We start from the raw sequence: 22,180 nt of genomic DNA on the forward strand, positions 1-22,180 counted from the left end.
TTAGTAAAACCGTGCTGGCTGTCACTTATAATGCTATTTATTGTCACATAATCCTGTATATAGTCCCTCAATAGCCCCTCAAACATTTTCCCCACGATGGATGTTAAGCTTACTGGTCTATAATTACCCGGGGAAGACCTAGAGCCCTTTTTGAAAATAGGCACCACATTTGCCCTGCGCCAGTCCCTTGGCACTATACCAGTCACTAGAGATTCTCTGAATATTATGAAAAGGGGGACAGAAATAACTGAACTAAGCTCTTTAAGAATTCTAGGGTGTAACCCATCTGGTCCCGGGGCCTTGTGCACATTTATTTTATTTAATTTAGCTTGGACCATCTCTACATTCATCCAATTCAGTATATCAGCCGATATATTAACAGCACTGGCACCGGCTACATCAGCTGCTCTTTCTTCTGTTGTATATACAGAGCTAAAGAACCCATTTAGTAACTCTGCCTTCTCTTGATCCCCTGTGATCAACTCCCCATTACCATTATCTAGGGGTCCTACATGTTCAGACCTTGGCTTTTTTGCATTTATATGCTTGAAGAATTTTTTAGGATTTGTTTTACTATCCTTGGCCACCTGCCTTTCATTTTGTATTTTTGCTAATTTTATTACATTTTTACAGATTTTATTAAGCTCTTTATATTTTACAAAGGCTACAGCTGTACCCTCAGATTTGTATTTTTTAAATGCCCTTTTTTTGTCATGTATTGCCCCTTTCACAGAAGGTGTAAGCCATGTGGGGTTTAATTTGAGTCGTTTATACTTATTACCTGTAGGAATAAATTTTGCACTATAATAACTCAAAGTAGATTTGAAAATCTCCCATTTATCATTTGTTCCATTATTTGACATTAGTTCTTCCCAGTCTATATCCTGAATTGCAGCCCTCATCCTGGGGAAATTGGCTTTCTTAAAATTAAATGTTTTTGCCCTCCCAGCCTGCGTTTGTTTTTTACAGTATAGGTAAAATGTAACTATATTATGATCACTGTTACCGAGGTTTTCACGAACATTGACATTCCCAACAAGATCTGCATTATTAGAAATGACCAGATCCAACAGAGCTTCACCTCTAGTCGGGTCTTCCACAAACTGGCCCATAAAATTTTTCAGCACATCTTACGGATTCCGTAGTTACGGATGGAAATTACAGTCGTGTGCATGGGGCCTAAGTTAAATTATATTATGCAGAATTGAAACACTATACAGTATATATAAGAATATATATATATTTTTTTTTTCTTAGCTAGTCCTTAACCCCTTCTCGCCGCAGCCATTTTTCAGATTTTCCTTTTCGTTTTTTCCTCCCCACCTTCCAAAAGCCATAACTTTTTTATTTTTCCATCAATATAGTCCTATGAGGGCTTGATTTTTGCGGGACGAGTTGTACTTTTTTGTAGCACCATGTAATGTGCCATATAATGTACTAGGAATCAGGAAACTAAATATTTGTGGGGTAGAAATCAAATATTCAGATTCCATTATTGTTTTGTGCGCTTTGTTTTTACAGAATTCACTGTGCAATTAAAACAACATGTTAACATTATTCTGTGGGTCAATACGATTACGGCGATACCAAATTTATATAGTTTTTTCTATATTTTACTACTTTTACAAGTAAGAACCTAAGTGTAAAGAAGAAAATTTATTTTGTGTCGCTAAATTCTGAGAGCCATAACTTTTTTATTTTTCCGTCGATTAAGTGGTATGATGGCTTATTTTTTGCGGGTACATGCAATGTTTTTATCACTTTTTATTTCATTTTTTGTGTGAGATGAGGTGACCAAAAAAGAGAGATTATGGAAGTTTACATTTTTTTTACGGCGTTCACCGTGCGGGTTGAATAGTGATATATTGTAATAGTTCAGACTTTTACGGATGCGGCAATACCAATTATGTTTATTTTTTTTTTTTTTTAATATGCTCTAGGGGGAAAATTTTTTTTAACTTTTATTGGCAACCATCGCCACCCTGCGATTGCATAGCGGGGGGCACAATGAGTTCTTAGAGGTGGTCGCCCCCTCTTTCTAACAATTTAAATGCCGTGGTTGCTATTGACTGCAGTATTTAACGAGTTAAACGAGTGGGATCGCGCTCTAGTGCGATCCCGCTCGTTACTCTGAAGTGTTGTCTGTAACATAAAGCCGACACCTGATTTGTATGGAGCGGGTACACTCCGTGAGCCCGTTCCATACTTCCTCTACCCGACTTTGGCGTATGGATACGCCAAATGTCAGAAAGGGGTTAAAGTTATAGGCCAAAAGTTATAAGATCTGTTATGACCTAATGAGATTTTGGCTCTGACCTTCAATCCGGAATTCAAATCCCAATTTACATTGTGAATCCTAAGTGCCTTAAAACCACTTTGCGCACCACAACATGCTATTACGTCCGGGTGCGGGGGGGGGATGTATGGAGCGCACTCACAATACGGGTGTCAGCTGTGTTTTACAGCTGACACCTGGGACTAACGGCCCGGGAACAGCAATCGCGCTATTCCTGGCCGTTTAACCCCTAATATGCTACAGTCAATGGCGGCCAAATCATCTCAGGCATTAAAAAGAGGGGGCATCCCCCTCTGACAGGTCACCTGCACCCCACAACGTGAACATGGGGTGCTGATGGTTTTCATGGCAGCCCAGGGGCCTAATGAAGGCCCCCAGGACTGCCTTCACTCTGCTTGATTATGTCCTCCCTGTAAAAATTACAGAAGCCTGTAAAAATTAAAGTATACTACAGGGGACTAATAGATTGTGTAAAAAAAGTTAAATAAAGTTTATAAAATAGTGAATTTTTTTTATACAAAATTAAAAGTTAACAAAATTACTTTTCCAATTAAAATTTTAAATGTAAACAATAAAAAAAATAAAAAATGTTATTGCTGCGTCCATAAAGGTCCGAACTATTTTAATATAGCATTATTTAACTTGCACAGTGATTGCCGTAAAAAAATAAAACATATAAAAACGCCAGAATCGCTGTTTTTTGGTCTGCAAAAAAATTTAATAAAAAGTGATCAAAAAGTTGTATGCACCAAAAAATGGTACCAATAAAAACTACAGCTTGTCCCGCAATAAAATAAGCCTCAGACCGCTCAATCTATGAAAAAATAAAAAAAGCTATGGCTTTCAGAATGTGGTGAAAAAACTAATATTTTTTACTTTGTAAAAGTAGTAAAATATAAAAAAGAAACTATAGAAATAAAGTTGTAAAAGTAGTAAAATATAACAAATAATCTATATAAATAAAGTTAAGTTTACGTTTTTACCACATGGTGAAAGTCGTAAAAACAAAACCCTAAAACAATGGAGGAATCACAGTTTTTGCCCAGAAACATATTTTTTTCAGTTTCCCACTGTAACAACTGTGGCCGCAACCCGTCGTTCTGACTTACCCTCGGCCGGCTGCGGTCATGGACATGTGAGTTCTCGACGGCATCTCCCTCCTAAGAGATGTCAGCACTCACTTCCGTTTTCTGATACTTTCTCCCGTAGGACCTGTGCGCCCGCACATGCACGGCCTTAAAGGGCCAGTGCGTACACAATTGCAATCTGCAATCAGTCCAGAATGCTGCTGGACTATAAAAAGGGCTCTGCCCTCTTGAGCAATGCCTGAGCATTGTTGTATACCTAAAGTTTGTCTTGCAAATGGTCTCCTAGTGTTTTCCAGTTCCCAGTGTTACCCGTTCCTGCTGCCTGTACCCTGTATCCCATGCTACCGTGCCTCTGCGCCATCTTGAGTTGGAGTCGTGTTGTGTCCTCCGCTGCATCTATTGTGTCGCACCCCGCCGGGTGTTTGTCTACTGCCGGAGCCTCATCTTCTGTCTGAATCACTGCTACCGTCTACTTTGCCTCAGGTACCCTTCCTGGACTATAGACTTTGTATTGTACCTGTCTGGCCAGCTGCTATCCCGCTACGCGGTACGGCCCAGTGGGTCCACACCCAGTACAGTATATGGTACTTTAAATGGTGCCAATAGAAACTACAACTAAAAAATAGTCAGTCACACCACTCTATTGATGGAAAAATAAAAAGTTATGGCTCTTGGAAGGCGGGAAGTGAAAAACGAAAATAAAAAATAAAAAAAATGGCTTCGCCCCGAAAGGGTTAAAAGTGACCCATATGGATGTATGCATTCAAAATTCTGTAGGCTTTAAAGATGCAATTTCATAGCCTTCTATATTGGCTACGTTCTTTGCTGTTTTCTTTTTACACCATCCAATGAACAGTAATCTTATGTAGGAAAATAAAAATATCTATCTATCTATCTATCATCTATCTATCTATCTATCTATCTATCTATCTATCTATCTATCTATCTATCTATCTATCTATCTATCTATCTATCTATCTATCTATCATCTATCCATTTATCCATCATGTCATAAAGTATAACTATAATTTGAGTTTACCAAAACGTATACAAGGCACATACTTCAATGTCATGCTGAAAACGAAGTGTAAATCATAAACATAATAATTCAGATAAACTAACTTTAAGTTATTAATCCCCAAAATATTTGTTGCAACAGCAAACATTTACGGAGGACATTATCTGTTTAAACAGCTGCATATCTTTATAGGGTTTGAATAAGGATTTACAATTTCTATTTCCCTGTTGCACTACTCTTATCATTTTATTGCTCTTTTCTCTTTGCAAATATAGATCTCATTCTAAGATATATCTACATCTGTCAGTTAAAATCCTATTAAATAATATGGTTAGAGAAAACATTTAACATTATACCACCTTTGTAGCTTTAAAAGTCCCTCTAAAGCATCACATGCATACAATGCGCAGGATTTTCACTCTATCTGACCTTAATGCATCTCTAAAGTATTTTCCTCTTCAAACTGATAACACTTTTCATTTAAAGAACCTTGTCAAACACGATAATGCTTTGAATATAAAGCTTAGGTATGTCCATATAGATAGAAATAAGCTTTTACATGAGTGAAATCTTATCCTCTAATGTAATTATAAAGTTTATATACAAAGTCATTGCCACATTTTCACTATTGTGTGTGAACTGTGAAAGCAACTTTTCTACTGTAGAGTTAATCTATGCCACTGTATTGTGAGGGGGCTCTGCAGGAGCAATGACTTGTGTTAATCTCTCACAAGCACATATTCCTGAATACCCAGGCGTTTTTTAAGGAAGGGGATTAAAAATAATCATTATGAAACATTTAGTGCTGTGCACTTCCCCCCCATTCTCTTAAATCCTACTACAGCTGGCTGAGCAAAGTATAGTTATTGGCGGAAAAGGGTCTCTAGTCTACTAATTAAGATCCTTTCTCCCCAAAGACCGACACCACATTCTCTGGTCAACAAAGTCTGCTGCACTGTACAGCCTGCCCTGTCTGACCTAGCACCGCTGTGCTGGGGAGAACACTCGCTAACAGTAGTAGTAGTCAGCAAGTGTTCTTTTCCAGTGCCAGGACAGGCAGGGCAGACTGCGTATAGTACAGCAGACTTTGCAGTGCAGAGAATGTATCTGCTGATGTTCGAAGAAAAAGCCAGCCGTATCCATTGCTTAGCAGGGTCTGCTGTACTGCACATAGACTCATTATACATAATAATATACAAAATAGTACAATTATTCATCTCCATCTGGCCCAGACTCATCTTTGTAGAGGTTGCTGTCCAGGTTTCTTTGGCTCCTTGCTTTTCCAGCACCATCCCCACCCTCTAAGTAAACTTACCATCCTGCGTTAAAAAATACTGTGTCTGATACTTCCCCAGGTGCCCTATTACTAAGGTTAAACTCCCGAAATAATACAAAACAGTAAGTGCCTAACATAGAAAAAGGGCCCCACACAATTATACTGCCTCCTTTGTGCCCTATACACAGTAGATGTTCCCCTTACTGTACTACATGTGATAGTGCCCCCTACAGAATAAAAAAAATACTTTAGCCCTCCCCACACAGTTAAAGGGCCACCTTAATGCCCCATGACAGTAGCATTGTCCCCAAAAAATAATAAAATTAATAATCACATAACCAGGTTCCCACGATGAATGGAGCAGCTGAGATGACAGCCCTTTTCCGGCCTGTGGTCTATGCTGTTAGTGGCATACCTGGTGGATGCGACAACATCATTGTATCGTGCCAGTCTGCATCGAATTCAGGCCTTAAAGAGGCTCTGTCACCAGATTTTGCAACCACTATCTGCTATTGCAGCAGATCGGCGCTGCAATGTAGATTACAGTAACGTTTTTATTTAAAAAAAACGAGCATTTTTGGCCAAGTTATGACCATTTTTGTAGTTATGCAAATGAGGCTTGCAAAAGTCCAAGTGGGTGTGTTTAAAAGTAAAAGTCCAAGTGGGCGTGTATTATGTGCGTACATCGGGGCGTTTTTAATACTTTTACTAGCTGGGCGTTCTGATGAGAAATATCATCCACTTCTCTTCAGAACGCCCAGCTTCTGGCAGTGCAGATCTGTGACGTCACTCACAGGTCCTGCATCGTGTCGGCCACATCGGCACCAGAGGCTACAGTTGATTCTGCAGCAGCATCAGCGTTTGCAGGTAAGTAGCTACATCGACTTACCTGCTAACGCCGATGCTGCTGCAGAATCAACTGAAGCCTCTGGTGCCGATGTGTCCTCGCTCGTCTGACACGATGCAGGACCTGTGAGTGACGTCACAGCGTGATCCGGCAGAAGCTGGGCGTTCTGAAGAGAAGTGGATGATACTTCTCATCAGAACGCCCAGCTAGTAAAAGTATTAAAAATGCCCCGATGTACGCACATAATACACGCCCACTTGGACTTTTACTTTTAAACACACCCACTTGGACTTTTGCAAGCCTCATTTGCATAACTACAAAAATGGTCATAACTTGGCCAAAAATGCTCGTTTTTTAAAAATAAAAACGTTACTGTAATCTACATTGCAGCGCCTATCTGCTGCAATAGCAGATAGGGGTTGCAAAATCTGGTGACAGAGCCTCTTTAAGTGGCCTGAGATTTACAAGACTATATGGCGGAGCAGCTCTCTCTATTTTACTGTAAAATCCTGAGGATACAATTGATGGGGGGCAAGGAACGTTTTTTTTATAATCATGTAACACCCCTTGTGTGTGCTGCTGGGTCTTTGTGTAAATATACAACAAAGTGCAGTATAATTGCAATAAATAATGTTTTTCGAAACGCAACTAAGCATGGTGGAAAAAATACTTGCGGATATTAGGGCATCAGCTAACTCTCTGCCTCGGGACTCTGACCCTGGAGAAACTTATGATATCGCAGTTCATATATGGGCAGTGATTTCAGGAGTTTCCTCAGTTTCGGAGTCCCCGGACAGAGCGAATCCTAATGCTCATCCCGTGGACAATTGCCCTGAGGAAGCTCCTGACGTCACTGCTCATATTTGGACAGTGAGTTCACTAGATTCCCCTGGGCCGGAGTGCCTGGACAAAGCAATATCTAATACTCTGTCCAGGGACTTCAGCCCTGGGGAAGCTGCTGATGTCAATGTCGGTGACTTTAGGAGCTTCCTCAGGGCCGGAGTCCCTGGGCAGAATGATTAGTGACTGGAGTCACTGTTCATATATGGACCGTTACAGTACTTTAGAGGCTACCCCAGAGTCATAGTCCCTGTGCAGAGAAAGCAGTAAGAATGGCTCTGTCCGGGGACACCGGCTCTGGGAAAGCTTCTAATGTTACTGTACATCAGTAGCCGTCAGGAGCTTCGCCATGCGCTGGAGTCCTCAGACAGAGCTTCCATTACGGACAGTAATGTTACTGGAGCTTCCCGAAACATACGTTTAACGTTTGCCTGTGACGGATGCCTAGCAGTAGCGTCTGTCACCAATAGGCTACATATTAAAAAATGTATACCGCGCGGTATAGGTTTTTTGCAGGATCCCTCAGGATGGAATATTGTAGATTATTACTATTACATCCTTCAAAAAAAAGGTATACCTACATATAACAGCACGATGAAAGACAACAGGACATTCTTTTTGCCTCCTTCAGGCTAATGGAGCCCTATGGACACGTTTATCGTGTACACAAGGAGTTTTCCCGATGTATAAGATAAACATAGTTCATAAACGTGATGTGAAGAGGGCCTAACCTGAATCGAGTGTAACTTGATGAACCACAGTTTTTTCTAAGAAAACAGCAACATACAGTTTTTGGAGAAGTTCCCCATTGTACTTGATAAGCTTCTATTGCTCTGTTTCTTTAGTACAGAGCACTATTAGGCCAGATTCCCACTAGCTGTTTTTGTAAAAACAACTGATCATAAGGGATCAAACATATGATCCAATTAATTGTACATATATTAACCCCTTAAGGACAGGGCCAATTTTGGCCTTCAGGACAGAACAATTTTGTTTAGATTTCCCTCTTTGCGTCCCGACGCTCATAACTCTTTTATTTTTTGTACGACGTAGTTGTATGAGACTGTTTTTTGCGGGACAAGTTGTATATTATGAACGTATCATTTTTTGGTACAAATACATTATCGTTTAATTTCTATACATTTTTATTTTGCCGAAAATGCAGAAAAAAAGCAGTTTCGCTGCAGTTTTAATATATTTTTTTTTATACCAAACACTGATCATCATAGATAATGTTATACATTTGTTGTACAGGTTGTTACGGTCATGGCGATACAAAATATGTCTATATTATTTCATGTTTTGGGACTTATAGTTTAAAAAGTTTATTTATTATAAAAAAATGTGTTTCTGTGTATTTTTTTTTACTTTTTATTTATTTATTTATCATTATTTTTTTTACATTCATTTAACTTTTTTTTTTTTAATCCCGTAAAGGGATTTATCATTTTTATTTTTATTTTGTAACTGTAATGTACTGGCATAGATTTATATGCCAGTACATTAGCCTGTGTACAGATTGTACACAGGCAGTTGTTAGGATATACCTCAGTATGCCCTAACAACAGGAAGTATGTTCAGACAGCCCTGGGGTCCTTCAATGGACCCTGGGCTGTCTTGCCATACAAGATGTGGGCTTTGATCACGTCACAGTTATTTTCTGTGACGCAATCAAAGTGCAGTCCACCCTCCTTGAACGCCGCGATCAGCTTTCATCACGGCGTTCAAAGGGTTAACGGCGGAGAGAAGATTTTTCTCTCCTCTCCACTGTCAGAGTGGGGCCGTGGCTGTGTATTACAGCCGTGGCCCCGCTCACGATCGCGCGCACAGACGGCTGTCACACAGGACAAGAATGCTCGTCCTAATGCGCGAAGTACACACCTCTCAGGACGAGCATTCTCGTCCTGTGTCGGCAACCAGTTAACTTCTATGGGACAAACTGTTAGCAATTTGTGCACATTTGCATCAGTTTGCAGTTATCAAAAGAAATGCTGCAAAAACAATCTAATCTGGACACACCTTTTGGCGATTTTCACATGGCAGTATTTAGGTCAGTATTTTGCATCAGTATTTGTAATCCAAAATCAGGATTAGAACATAAACAGAGAAAAAGTATAATGGAAATATTTTCAGCTCTTCTGCGTTTTGAAGCCACACCTAGTTTTTGGCTTACAAATACAGGTACAAAATACTGACCAAAATACTGCCATGTAAAAGTGGCCTTCACATCACATTTGGCCTTCACACCACATTTATCCTCCACACCTTATTTGGCCTTCACAACATCACAATCTCACAACAAATACATCAAACGTAAAGCCTCAACACAATCTCCTGTATACTGTATGCTGATGTATAGATCGCACGTTTGCATGACAATGGCATTGCCAATCGACTACAATTGTCAAAAAACCAACAACTTTTTTTTGCAGATCCTCTGTATAGTTGACTACCCTTCCGATACATACTGACATATTTTCCTACATCTTAACCCTGGAATTAAATTTGAAAAGGAATCCATTAAAGATATTGGGGGAAATGTATCAATTGATTTGCGCCAGTATTTTAACACCGAAAGTCTCAAATAATGAGGCACCACATGTTTGCGCTATAATTGGCAACTCTTCGCTCATGTCACAACTTTTAAAAAATGTCTAAAAATGTGGGCAGGATTTAGCTGAAGGGTCGTGTCCAGCAGCAATCCAAGACATTTATCATGTCTAAAGCCAGAAAATGGCGCAAAAAAGTGCCCCAAATATAGATTTAAAGGAACAGTGTCACCCCAAATTTTTTTTTAATATGTTAAAGATGTTAGTGCTTTATTAAAAACGTTTGGATTAATTTGTGTGTTTGTGTGTTACTTTTTTTTATTTTTACACTTTTTCTTCCCTATGGGCGCTGCCATTTTTTTTCCATTTCTGTATGTGTCGATTAACGACACATACAGACATGGAATACGGCAGCTCCAGTCCCATAGGGACTGTGAACGGGTCCCGTTCCATCCAATATCGTGTACGCCGCTGTGTGGGAACGGTGCATGCGCCGCTCCCACACAGTTCAATTTGAAATGCGCGCCGTCCGGCGCCATTTTCCTGTGGACCGGAAGTCGCGGCCGGACAGTAAGATTACTACTTCCGGTCGCGGCTTCCGGACTTGTGCACATGGAGCAGCGGCAGCAGACGGAGCGGACGGACCGGAGGGAGCGGCGGCGACTGGAGCAGGTAAGTGATTTCTATGTATGTTCGTGTTTTACTGTGTGTTTACTAGTGTATGTTAACCTACTACACTGTGTGTTAGCTCAAAAAATGGCGACACACAGTGTAGGAGGTTAGACCGTTCAATCCCCTCGTTTCTCCCGGCACTAGCCAGGATAAAGGAGGGGGGATTCTGAGAGCTCACTAGAGCGAGTGTTTTTTATCCAATTTTGCAGCATAAAGCAATGTGGTTGCTTTACCACATGCAATGCTGCAATTTTGGGAATGGCTCCATCTAGTGACCAGCAATGGGAAATATTATGAATTAGAATCCAATTGAATCCAATTTATAATATTTCCTGACTCGTGAAAAAAAAATAAAAAATTAGAACAATGTTTAATCACCTACACACTAATTGTTTAACTAAAAAAAAAACAAAAACATGTTTTGCTGGCAACACATTCCGTTTAATGCAGGCACCAAGTTGATTTGGAGCGTGTAACTGGTCTGGAGGAGGCTGAACTCTTAATGGTTGGTAGGGGATCAAATACTTATTTCTCTGTGCACAATGCAAATAAATATATATTATTTTGACTATGTGATTTTCTTTTTTTTTTTTTATATATAATCTATCTCTCACTGGTAAAATTAACCTAGCCTAAAAATTCTAGACTGTTCATGTCTTTGACAGTGGGCAAACTTACAAAATCAGCAAGGGATCAAATACTTATTTCCTTCACTGTATATACCTTTTAGCCATAACATAAAAACCACTGACAGATGAAGTGAATAACATTCACTATCGCGTTACAATGGCACCTGTTAAGAGGTGGGATATATTAGGAGCAAGTGTACAGTCAGTTCTTAAAGTTGATGCTATAGAAGCAGGAGAAATAGTCAAGTGTAAGGATCTGAGCGACTTTCACAATGGCAAAATTGTTATGGACTGATGGTATGCAGTTGTTAGTACCTACCAATAGTGGTCCAAGGAAGGACAAACCGGTGAACCGACAACAGGGTCATGGGCACTTAAGACACATTGATGTGTGTGGTGAGAGAAGGGAAGTCCATCTGGTTCGATCTTATAGTAGTGTAGAACAAATTGATGATAGAAAGTTGTCAGAGCCCACAGTGCAACGCTGCTTGCTGTGTTTTGGGCTGTGTAGCCGCAGATCGGTCAAATTGCTCATGCTGACCCCTGTTAACCACAGAGAGCTCCTACAATAGGCACGTAAGCATCAGAACGATAATATGGAGCAATGGAAGAAGGTGCCTGGTCTGCTGAATCATGTTTTCTTTTATATCATCTGGACGGCCGGGGGAGTGTGTGTTGCCTACCTGAGGAAGAGATAGCATAAGAATGCACTATCCATTGAAGAACGCAACCCAGCTGAGGCAATGTCATACTCTGGGCAATGTTCTGCTGAGAAACCTAGGGACTTGGCATTCATGGGATTCAGGGGTGGACACAGAGAGCTGAGGGTCCCTGTGCAAGAATGGTATAGCCTTTTGCTCTCCAAATCTCATCATATATCACCCACTTTTATCTCTCTAACAATTCACCAGTAAGTGTGAGCTATGAAATTCATTAGCTCTGGTATTTACATGCAATCTAGTAGACAGAAGGCTGCTTTAAAGTAACTGTGGCCACCTTACCTACTGGGCCCTTGTGCAGCTGCACAAGTTTCACCAATGATATGTCCACCTCTGATGTGGCTGTTACTTTGACAGGTACCACCTACCCAAACATCATTGCAGACCAAGTACACCCCTTCATGGTAACAGTATTCCCTAATGGTAGTGGCTTCTTTCAGCAGGATAATGTACCATGCCACACTGCAAACATTGTTCAGAAATGGTTTGAGGAGCTTGATAAATAATTTTAATATAAGTGGGATGTGCTGAAAAAACATGTCTGATTCATAGAGGACCCGCCTCACAACACACAGGACTTAAAAAGTTATTTCCATTTATTAAAGTGATGGCATGTCGCAAGGATATGTCAAAACTTTATAATCTGTACGGGCTGGGACTGTTGGGACCCCACTAATTACTAAAATGAAGGGGCCGAAGAATACCTTCATCCCATGTTGACAAAACACATTATCACTGCAAAGGAGTGAACAAAGAACCGCAAACAAACAGGAAACACTGGTGGGGAAACAGGGAATCGGCAAAGGAATTTGTACAATGTTTTTGATTAAAGCATTGCTTCAGTTATTAAGGAATAATGATTGCCGTAGAGAAGTTTGCAGGAGAATACTGTTTCAAAATCATTGTACTAGGGTTTAGTGATGTCAACCACTTCTTGACCAAAATCATTACCCCACTTCCTGACCAGACCATTTTCAAGTTTTAGCCATATGCCTATTTAAAAGCAAATTGTTAATCTAATACTCTTCCAACCTACACATATTTAGACCTGTTTCTCTCAGAACATATTGAGCTTCCATATTCTGTAAAGAAAATAATCAATATATTTTACTTTGTTAAAATATGGAAGGAAAAATGGAAAAGAAAATGGAAATAGTGTGAATGTATTTTAGGTGATTTGACATCTGGTGCATGCCACTGGGTAAGCACACCTGAATACATATTTGGCAACTTCTGCCGACTTCTGCGATACCACATACACTACCGTTCAAAAGTTTAGGGTCACTTAGAAATTTCCTTATTTTTGAAAGAAAAGCACAGTTTTTTTCAATGAAGATAACATTAAATTAATCAGAAATGCACTCTATACATTGTTAATGTGCTAAATGACTATTCTAGCTGCAAACGTCTGGTTTTTAATGCAATATCTACATAGGTGTATAGAGGCCCATTTCCAGCAACCATCACTCTAGTGTTCTAATGGTACATTGTGTTTGCTAACTGTGTTAGAAGGCTAATGGATGATTAGAAAACACTTGAAAACCCTTGTGCTATTATGTTAGCACCGCTGTAAACAGTTTTGCTGTTTAGAGGAGCTATAAAACTGACCTTCCTTTGAGCTAGTTGAGAATCTGGAGCATTACATTTGTAGGTTCGATTAAACTCTCAAAATGGCTAGAAAAAGAGAGCTTTCATGTGAAACTCGACAGTCTATTCTTGTTCTTAGAAATTAAGGCTATTCAATGCGAGAAATTGCCAAGAAACTGAAGATTTCCTACAACGGTGTGTACTACTCCCTTCAGAGGACAGCACACACAGGCTCTAAACAGAGTAGAAAGAGAAGTGGGAGGCCCCGCTGCACAACTGAGCAACAAGACAAGTACATTAGAGTCTCTAGTTTGAGAAATAGACGCCTCACAGGTCCTCAACTGGCAGCTTCATTAAATAGTACCCGCAAAACGCCAGTGTCAACGTCTACAGTGAAGAGGCGACTCCGGGATGCTGGCCTTCAGGGCAGAGTGGCAAAGAAAAAGCCATATCTTAGACTGGCTAATAAAAGGAAAAGATTAATATGGGTAAAAGCACACAGACATTGGACAGAGGAAGATTGGAAAAAAGTGTTATGGACAGACAAATCGAAGTTTGAGGTGTTTGGATCACACAGAAGAATATTTGTGAGAGACAGAACAACTGAAAAGATGCTGGAAGAGTGCCTGACGCCATCTGTCAAGCATGGTGGAGGTAATGTGATGGCCTGGGGTTGCTTTGGTGCTGCTAAAGTGGGAGATTTGTACAAGGTAAAAGGGATTTTGAATAAGGAAGGCTATCACTCCATTTTGCAACGCCATGCCATACCCTGTGGACAGCGCTTGATTGGAGCCAATTTAATCCTACAACAGGACAATGACCCAAAGCACACCTCCAAATTATGCAAGAACTATTTAGGGAAGAAGCAGGCAGCTGTTATTCTATCTGTAATAGAGTGGCCAGCGCAGTCACCATATCTCAACCCCATAGAGCTGTTGTGGGAGCAGCTTGACCGTATGGTACTCAAGAAGTGCCCATCAAGCCAATCCAACTTGTGGGAGGGCCTTCTGCAAGCATGGGGTGAAATTTCCCCCCGATTACCTCAGCAAATTAACAGCTAGAGTGCCAAAGGTCTGCAATGTTGTAATTGCTGCAAATGGAGCATTCTTTGACGAAAGCAAAGTTTGAAAGAGAAAATTATTATTTCAAATAAAAATCATTATTTCTAACCTTGTCAATGTCTTGACTATATTTTCTAGTCATTTTGCAACTCATTTGATAAATATAAGTGTGAGTTTTCATGGAAAACACAAAATTGTCTGGGTGACCCCAAACTTTTGAACGGTAGTGTACGTGTGCATTTCTTACACAATGGGCACGAGGCGGAGCTTACAATGACTGTTGTGCAAACTGAAAGCTGGCACCATACGACCATTACAGATGTTGTGAAGTGCCAAAACACTGTTAAAGGGGTTGTTCAGTCCCAAATAATGTATGGCCTCTCCTCAGCGATTGTCACAACGATTACATGACCCGAGATCACACTGAGTGGTCTCTCGGTGACAGCTCCATGATACAGCTGTCTCTAGACAGCTATATCACGAAGCTCCTCACGGTCAACATATAGGCACCACTGTTAGGATCAATGTGATCCTTGTGACAACTTGTCACAACGATCACATGACCGGAGACCACTCCGGTTGAAGCTCCGGTTGTTAGGAGCAATGTGATCCTTGTGACAGGTTGTCACAACGATCACATGACCGGAGACCACTCTGGTTGAAGCTCTAGAGACAGCTGTATCACGGAGCTAAATGCCGCCGGGGAGCTGCAAACCTCATAACTCTGCAGGACGTTCTGGAACGTCCTTGCAGAGTTAATTGCAGACTGTCTGGACGTTTATAGTCTATAGGCGGTCTGCAACTGGTTAAACTATGCATGGACCGGCTGTGGTCTGTGCTGCAGGCTGCACACTAGACAGTAGGAGACAAAGCGTCCTGTTTTCTTTTACTGTTTAGTGTGCATCCCGCAGCATGGACTGCGGCAGGTCCATGCTGCAATTTAAAATTGATATAGCCTAATACAATGATAATGAAAAATTATTTTATTGCAAACTCCTGCACTATAATCATCAGTATAATTACCCATTTGTATAACACCGGAAACAATGAAATATGTCTTGTTAAATGGTTAAATGTAATAATATGAACTTTTAAGGTCAAGAGAATTGCTCTAATCAGTATTATTGTTTACTAATATATATGACTGATGTTAATCCTATAGTATGTGTAACATAATGTCAATTGATAATTATTTAGTGACAGTAGAATCACTTGCTAAATATTTTAAGTTGTCCATCGGGATTTTCTCAGAAATGTATTTCATGGATTCTGTATTCTTGAGCAGGTATCTCAGTATAAGTGGATGACATATTTTTAATTGTAATACTTGTAAGCAAAAATCCTAGCATGTCACAGCGCAACCCCAGGACCTGTCTTTAGCATTAGGATTTTTCATAGAAGATCCTAAATTTGAACCTTATATTAATGATTAGACTATTGTATTTTGTATATCACTATATCGAAAATGTCATTATCCACCATCATCAATGAAGAATAATCTTCAACAAAGAACAATTAGCAGGGGAGTAAAAATGGCAAAAGAGCAGTGTCACAAGGTCACTGCTGACTGAACATTGCATTTTCTGCCTTTAACAAAACGTTTCTTTGACCAGGGAACAGGCTATTTCCCCAGTGTTTGTCTTCTAGAGGACCTAGAACAAGAGGCTGGTTGCTAAAGTGAGCAGAGAAGGCTGGGCCCCCATTCCACAGCACAGAACAGGTCCTTTACTATCAGGTGGGCACAATTTGGCACCAGATGGGCAATGCCTTAAAAAAGGGTATAAAGGTGTCAAGAGTTATTTTTTTACTGGGGAAACAGGAAGGCAACCTTCTGAAATCTTCCATCGTGTCTATGGAGAACCAGTGAGAAGTAGACTGTGTAGAATGACATTGCTGTGTGTCCAGTGCCATTTAAAGTGACCCTGGTATAGATAGGACCTTTGTCTGTGTAGGTAGAGCTAAAAAGAGCAGGATTTATTTTCTTTATTGCCTAAAAGACTGTCTTCTTTCTGGATGCAAAATAAGCACAGGTAAGCCCTGTTTTTGGACTTTATCTATTGTGTCACTGTCTCTATCTGTTCTGATCTCATTGTGCCTACCTCTTTTGTTGCTAATCTCCAACAGGCTGGTTTACATATTTACCTATAATACATATAATACATTTATATGCAAACAAACTCCTCCTAGGAATTTAAACATCTGCTTATTATAAACTTTAGAAGGCTCTCAGTCAAAATATAAAGCAGATTGTAATACTTTACTTCGTCAATACATTTTGTGATTATACAATTATTTTGTTTAATTTCCAGAAAATCTTTTAGTATAAAAATAAATGTCCATATGGGATAGATATAAATGAAATTGTAGCATAACTTGTGTAGCTAATGCTGCAACAAAGTGGAAGGTTTAAAGTTTATGTACAAGAAATAATATAACACAACCACACATACTATAATACCATGTACCATTACATGCAAATAAATGCTAGAATTACAGATATTTTCATCCAAAAAGTCCGAATATCACAGCAAATTTTGTTTAAAATTCAGGTACAAAATGTAAAAATATGTTTTCAAGTAAGTTAAAACTTTGGATACTTACACACTTTCGGCTTGTATCAGTTTGGTAAATGTCTACATCATCCATCCTGTTTCCAGTAAAAAGCTCTTGTGTTCAATTTTACAAAACTCCTAGTATTTTACTGCTTGCTATTTTGGGTGTACTGGGTGGTAAACACGGAACACAAGGACTTTTGTATATAGCATAATGAGACTTCTCTGATGTTCATTCAGCTCATTAGATTAAAATGCAGAAAGCTTCAGCAAGCAAAGTTCAAGCTCAAGAAGAAGACTACCCTTGTAAGTTATGCGTCTTCTACAAGTGTAATTTGTAACCTAAATGACACTGTCCTCTGTTTGACTCTGTCACAAAGCTATTTGTCTAGTTTTGTAGCCTCCCAGTGGAATATCTCATTCTTAATAGATTATTAGAATGAAGTTTTATGGGGAGAAATGTTGCATTATGTTTATTTTCTTCTATATACCAGGAGATAATTAGCGGAGAGTAGTAGAGTTATAGTAAAACAAAGTCAGTATTGTTAACTGTTTTACATAGCATATCTTATTGCACGGCCTCTTTCGGCACTAGATTTAAAATACTTGAAAGGTTTTTGAAATTCATGAACATATAAAATAATAAGTAGATTTAAATACAAAGCTCTACAATAGTATACGACTTAAAGGCAGGAAAGATCTCAAGTAATATTACACAATAAATATCTGTTATTGCTCATTTGTTTTATGTTGACAATCCCTTAAAACCAGTGGTTTCACTTTGGGATTTAATGATCAGAAAATAGTCAGTAATATTGATTATGCCCAGATTTAACTGATAAGCCTATTTTTTATGCGTTTAAGAATTTGGCATTTCTGCTTTTTTTCTGACAAATAATCTATTTTCTTTTATAATATAAGGCATTGAGCAGCTGAATATAGTAAAAATCAACACTTTCCTTGCCAGGGGACATTTTGTATCAGCCAGACAATATTCACTATTTTAACGTTTACAAATATAACCTGAATTATAAAATGGAAAAATCATACTAACCCTACATACCCATATATTTTCTGAAAGTAGACACCTCTCACAATTTTGAGACAAAGGGATTTAAAAAAAAAAAAGCGAGGAGTTCATAAATACCACACATGTTTAAGTTCACTGTCGTGTATGTTTAAGAAATGCTAAATCAGCAGAAATGCATTAAATGATTTTTGCATGCAAATTAAATTAGGGATTATACAGTATAAGTATATTATTTTTTATACCCCTGCATAATCAATAATCACAAATCCCTCAACCTAATCTAGTGTGTTAACTAATACAGGTTTTTGTTTTGTTTTTTTTGGGAACTAGGTGGAAACGACTGACACAAATATATTAGAAATATATTAAACATTTTTCTATAGCTATAATCATTATCAATATGGCGTTAGCGTGCAACTGGTGTCGCTAGAGAAACAGTCAGTGCAATTTAAACTAAAGATCATGTACGGACAGGATAGGGACGCAAATGAGATATGTCCCTGGCATGGGAAGGGCTAAAAGCTTCCCTCATTTGAGTGTGTATACATATTAATCATTGGATTGTATACCTAGGATAAAGGATAAAATAGTAAAATAAATTCTCAATATGTTAGCTATATACTGGATATAAATAAATATATATATATATATGTAGTTTTAAGTAAAAAAAAATACAGCCATGTAAGTTTTAACTATTTAGGATGTTTACCCATTTTGCTATATGTCTTGTATAGATATACCACTATCTGTATGTTGTATACTAGATAAACAACTGTTACAGGAAGTTTAGGGACTAAAGGCATTTGGCTAAAAATCAGAAAATATAGACTAGAGGGTCTAAAGGAATTTTTGAATGTCATAGGTCATATATGAGAGACTAAGTATAGCTGGGGGAAAGGGATTATATTTTTTGGAGGGTTATGTTTTGATACGTTATTGAGGGACATATTCATTTTAATTCAGTTCTATTTTTACATTTAATTTGACTTTTTTATTTTCAATAGTTAGTTGACAGACTAAGCCCTTACCAAACTTACAGAGCTCCAATAATGCAATGCTTTGTGCTGCACTACATTCTGGGAGAGTTATTTATTTTTCTGCATTAACTTATTGCACAGCGATTGGTGCAAATACTGAATCTCAATCACTTCAAATTTCTGGAACAACAGTTGTACAGCAGGGAATGCTGGGAGATTTTAGTGGAGTCTAGCAGAATTTTAAATAGAAGCAGTGGATTATATTAGGCTCTGTGCACATCACGTTTTCGGACTAGGTTTATTGTATAAACTGAAGAAAGCTCCTGACGTATACGTTAATTGTAGTCTGTGACGGATTTCTTAACAGTAGCATCCCAGCATGGGAAGCTACTCCTTCATTTAAAGCCACATGGGAAACTGGACTGTACCAATGCTATCGTATTATTATTAATATGCTCTTAGAGCATGATAAAGAATTACTATCTACAACAAAACAGAGGATTAAAACTCTGGAAAGCCAACTTAACAAATGTGATGCCTCCACCTTGGTTCAACCATTGCAGAAAAAAACTTAAAGAAATTATTGATGGGTATGAGAAAAATATTATCTCTGGGAATAAGCAAAAGTTTAGTCGAGATACAATGGATTTTGAGAAGAAAACAGCGTATAGATGGAAACATGTGGGTAATGCACATGGAATGTCTGAGGCATCAAGGGCTAATTATGCCCCGTCTAATTATTCCGAACCAAGTTCCAGTGATTTTTTACTTTCAGAGGCAAGCAACACGGACGGAGGACGAGACGTGGGCACCATAAATGTCAAAGGAAAGGGTCCGAGATCAAAGGGGCCTGGAACAGCAGATCGCCCGAGACGGCGGCTGTACCGGTAGCAAATAGGACTGACTCACTACACATTATCAACTTGACATCACATATACTAACTGGTGATGAAAGGTCGGTTTTGCAGAAGGGGCTCACCTTCTCCCCAATTAATACATTTGATAAATTTACTGTAACTAAGTATCTTTATCTTTTTTGCAGGAGGCTTACACTTCGCCTCATATATACTCAACCATCTCTGATAGATCACATTCCGAAAGATGAGCAGCAAGCCTTTAGGGCATTATTGGATCTTTTGGAAGAGAATGAACGCACTAGTGATCCAAATCGATTCCCCCACAAGGTACGATCTACAACAACTCCATCTTTTTCTCTTTTTCCGGCTATACAAATTTTCTTTAACGTTATGTTTGCAGAGATTAAGAAATTTTCCACCAACTCATATAGCGGTCAAAATCTTACAGTGGGTGAAAAAAACGCCCTTAAATCATTGAGTACCAACAAGGAGTACCTCATCAAAGAGGCGGACAAAGGGGGCAATGTAGTGTTATGGCCCTTTAATATGTACACTAAAGAGGCACTTCGCCAATTGGGTAACAATCAGTATTATTCCAAATTGCCCTCAGACCCGACTACTGTGTTTCAGGCTAAATTGGTGCGCTTACTTGATTCCGCCCAGAGATATGGGATTATCAACAAAAAAGAAAAGGATTATCTTAATGTTCAATCACCAGTCACAGCCACTTTTTATATGCTCCTGAAGGTGCATAAAAATGCTGAAATGCCTCCAGGGAGACCTATTGTAGCTGGCATTGGCAGCTTGTGTGAAAAGGATTGTATTTACGTTGACTTCTTTCTACAGCCAATGGTCAAAGAGCTCCAGTCCTATCTGAGGGACTCTATACATCTGATGCAGCAGCTTGAGGCATTTCAACCTCCAGATGATGTTTATCTAGTGACCTGTGATGTTGAAGCACTTTATTCCAATATCTCACATCAGCATGAAATCACAGCAGTCAGTTATTTTCTGGACCTTCAAGGTAAAGAGGATAGGTTGCATGACTCTTTTATTATTGACCTTCTAGAATTTATATTGCATCACAACTATTTTCTTGTCGATCGTAGTTTCTATCGACAAGTATCAGGTACTGCAATGGGTGTGCATTGCGCCCCTTCATTTGCCAATTTGTTTTTAGGCTGGTGGGAGTGTACACAAGTCTATCCCTCACAAATATTTCAATCCAATGTTCTAAAATGGTTTCGGTATATTGATGACATTGTGTTCCTTTGGTCTGGTTCTCTGGAAACATGTATGGAATTCATTTTCTGACCTTAATAAAAATGAATTGAATATTAAACTTACCCACTGTATCTCAGACAATACAGTTTATTTTTTGGACCTGCGTTTACGGATTGTTAATAATCAACTAACCACTAATGGTTTTCAGAAAAGAAACGGCCACTAATAGCCTATTAAATTTTTCTAGCTGTCATCCACATCATTTGAAGACCGGTATTCCAGTGGGACAGTTCCTAAGAACAAAACGTATTTGCTCACAGTGGGATGATTTCCAGGAACAGTCCCAACAACTAACGCATCGATTCTGTGAAGGAGATTACCCACTTCAAACATTATCTAATGCCTACCAACGAGGAAGAGTGAGAGATCAACTCTTCTACAAACAAAAACACGCCCCTGCGATAACAACATCAGGTTTGTGGCACCTTACAATAACCAATGCAAGAAAATGAGAACACTATTCGAACATCACTGGCAAATTTTGCAGTCGGATCCGCGTATACGGCGTATTATTTCCGAGGTCCGCTTGATCACAGCCAGAAGAGCTCCTAATTTACGAGACAACTTGATGAAAAGCCATTTTGTGAGACCTACAGAAAAATTGGGGAGGGATCACCAACTGCTTGGTTAATTTCCTTGTGGGGACTGTGTGACATGCCAATTTGTTGAACCCACATCCAATTTCAAAAATCCTCGTAATGGTGTAAATTATATACTAAAGCACTATAAATTGCAAATCAAAGATGGTGATTTATGGGATTGTGTTCCCATGTAATTTAGTGTATGTGGAAAAAACCACACAAGAGTTGAGAAAGAGAATTCAGAAACATGTATCATTGATTATGTTGGCCCAGAAAGATGAAGCCAAAGGGAAAACGTTGACTTCTGTTGCCTTACA

General features: G+C 39.1%; 1 protein-coding gene across 1 annotated transcript in view; it reads right to left on the reverse strand.

The window, feature by feature from the left end:
• The window catches only part of LOC142652705 (cadherin-19-like), a 179,574-nt gene extending 162,315 nt beyond the window's left edge, over positions 1-17,259 (reverse strand). The window contains exon 1 of the mRNA XM_075828377.1: positions 17,184-17,259. The gene's annotated coding sequence lies outside the window, so the exon portion shown is untranslated. The remainder of the gene's footprint in view (positions 1-17,183) is intronic.
• Positions 17,260-22,180: the final 4,921 nt, after the last annotated feature.

Source organism: Rhinoderma darwinii, chromosome 5 (genome assembly GCF_050947455.1).
Source record: "Rhinoderma darwinii isolate aRhiDar2 chromosome 5, aRhiDar2.hap1, whole genome shotgun sequence".
Lineage (NCBI taxonomy): Eukaryota > Metazoa > Chordata > Amphibia > Anura > Rhinodermatidae > Rhinoderma > Rhinoderma darwinii.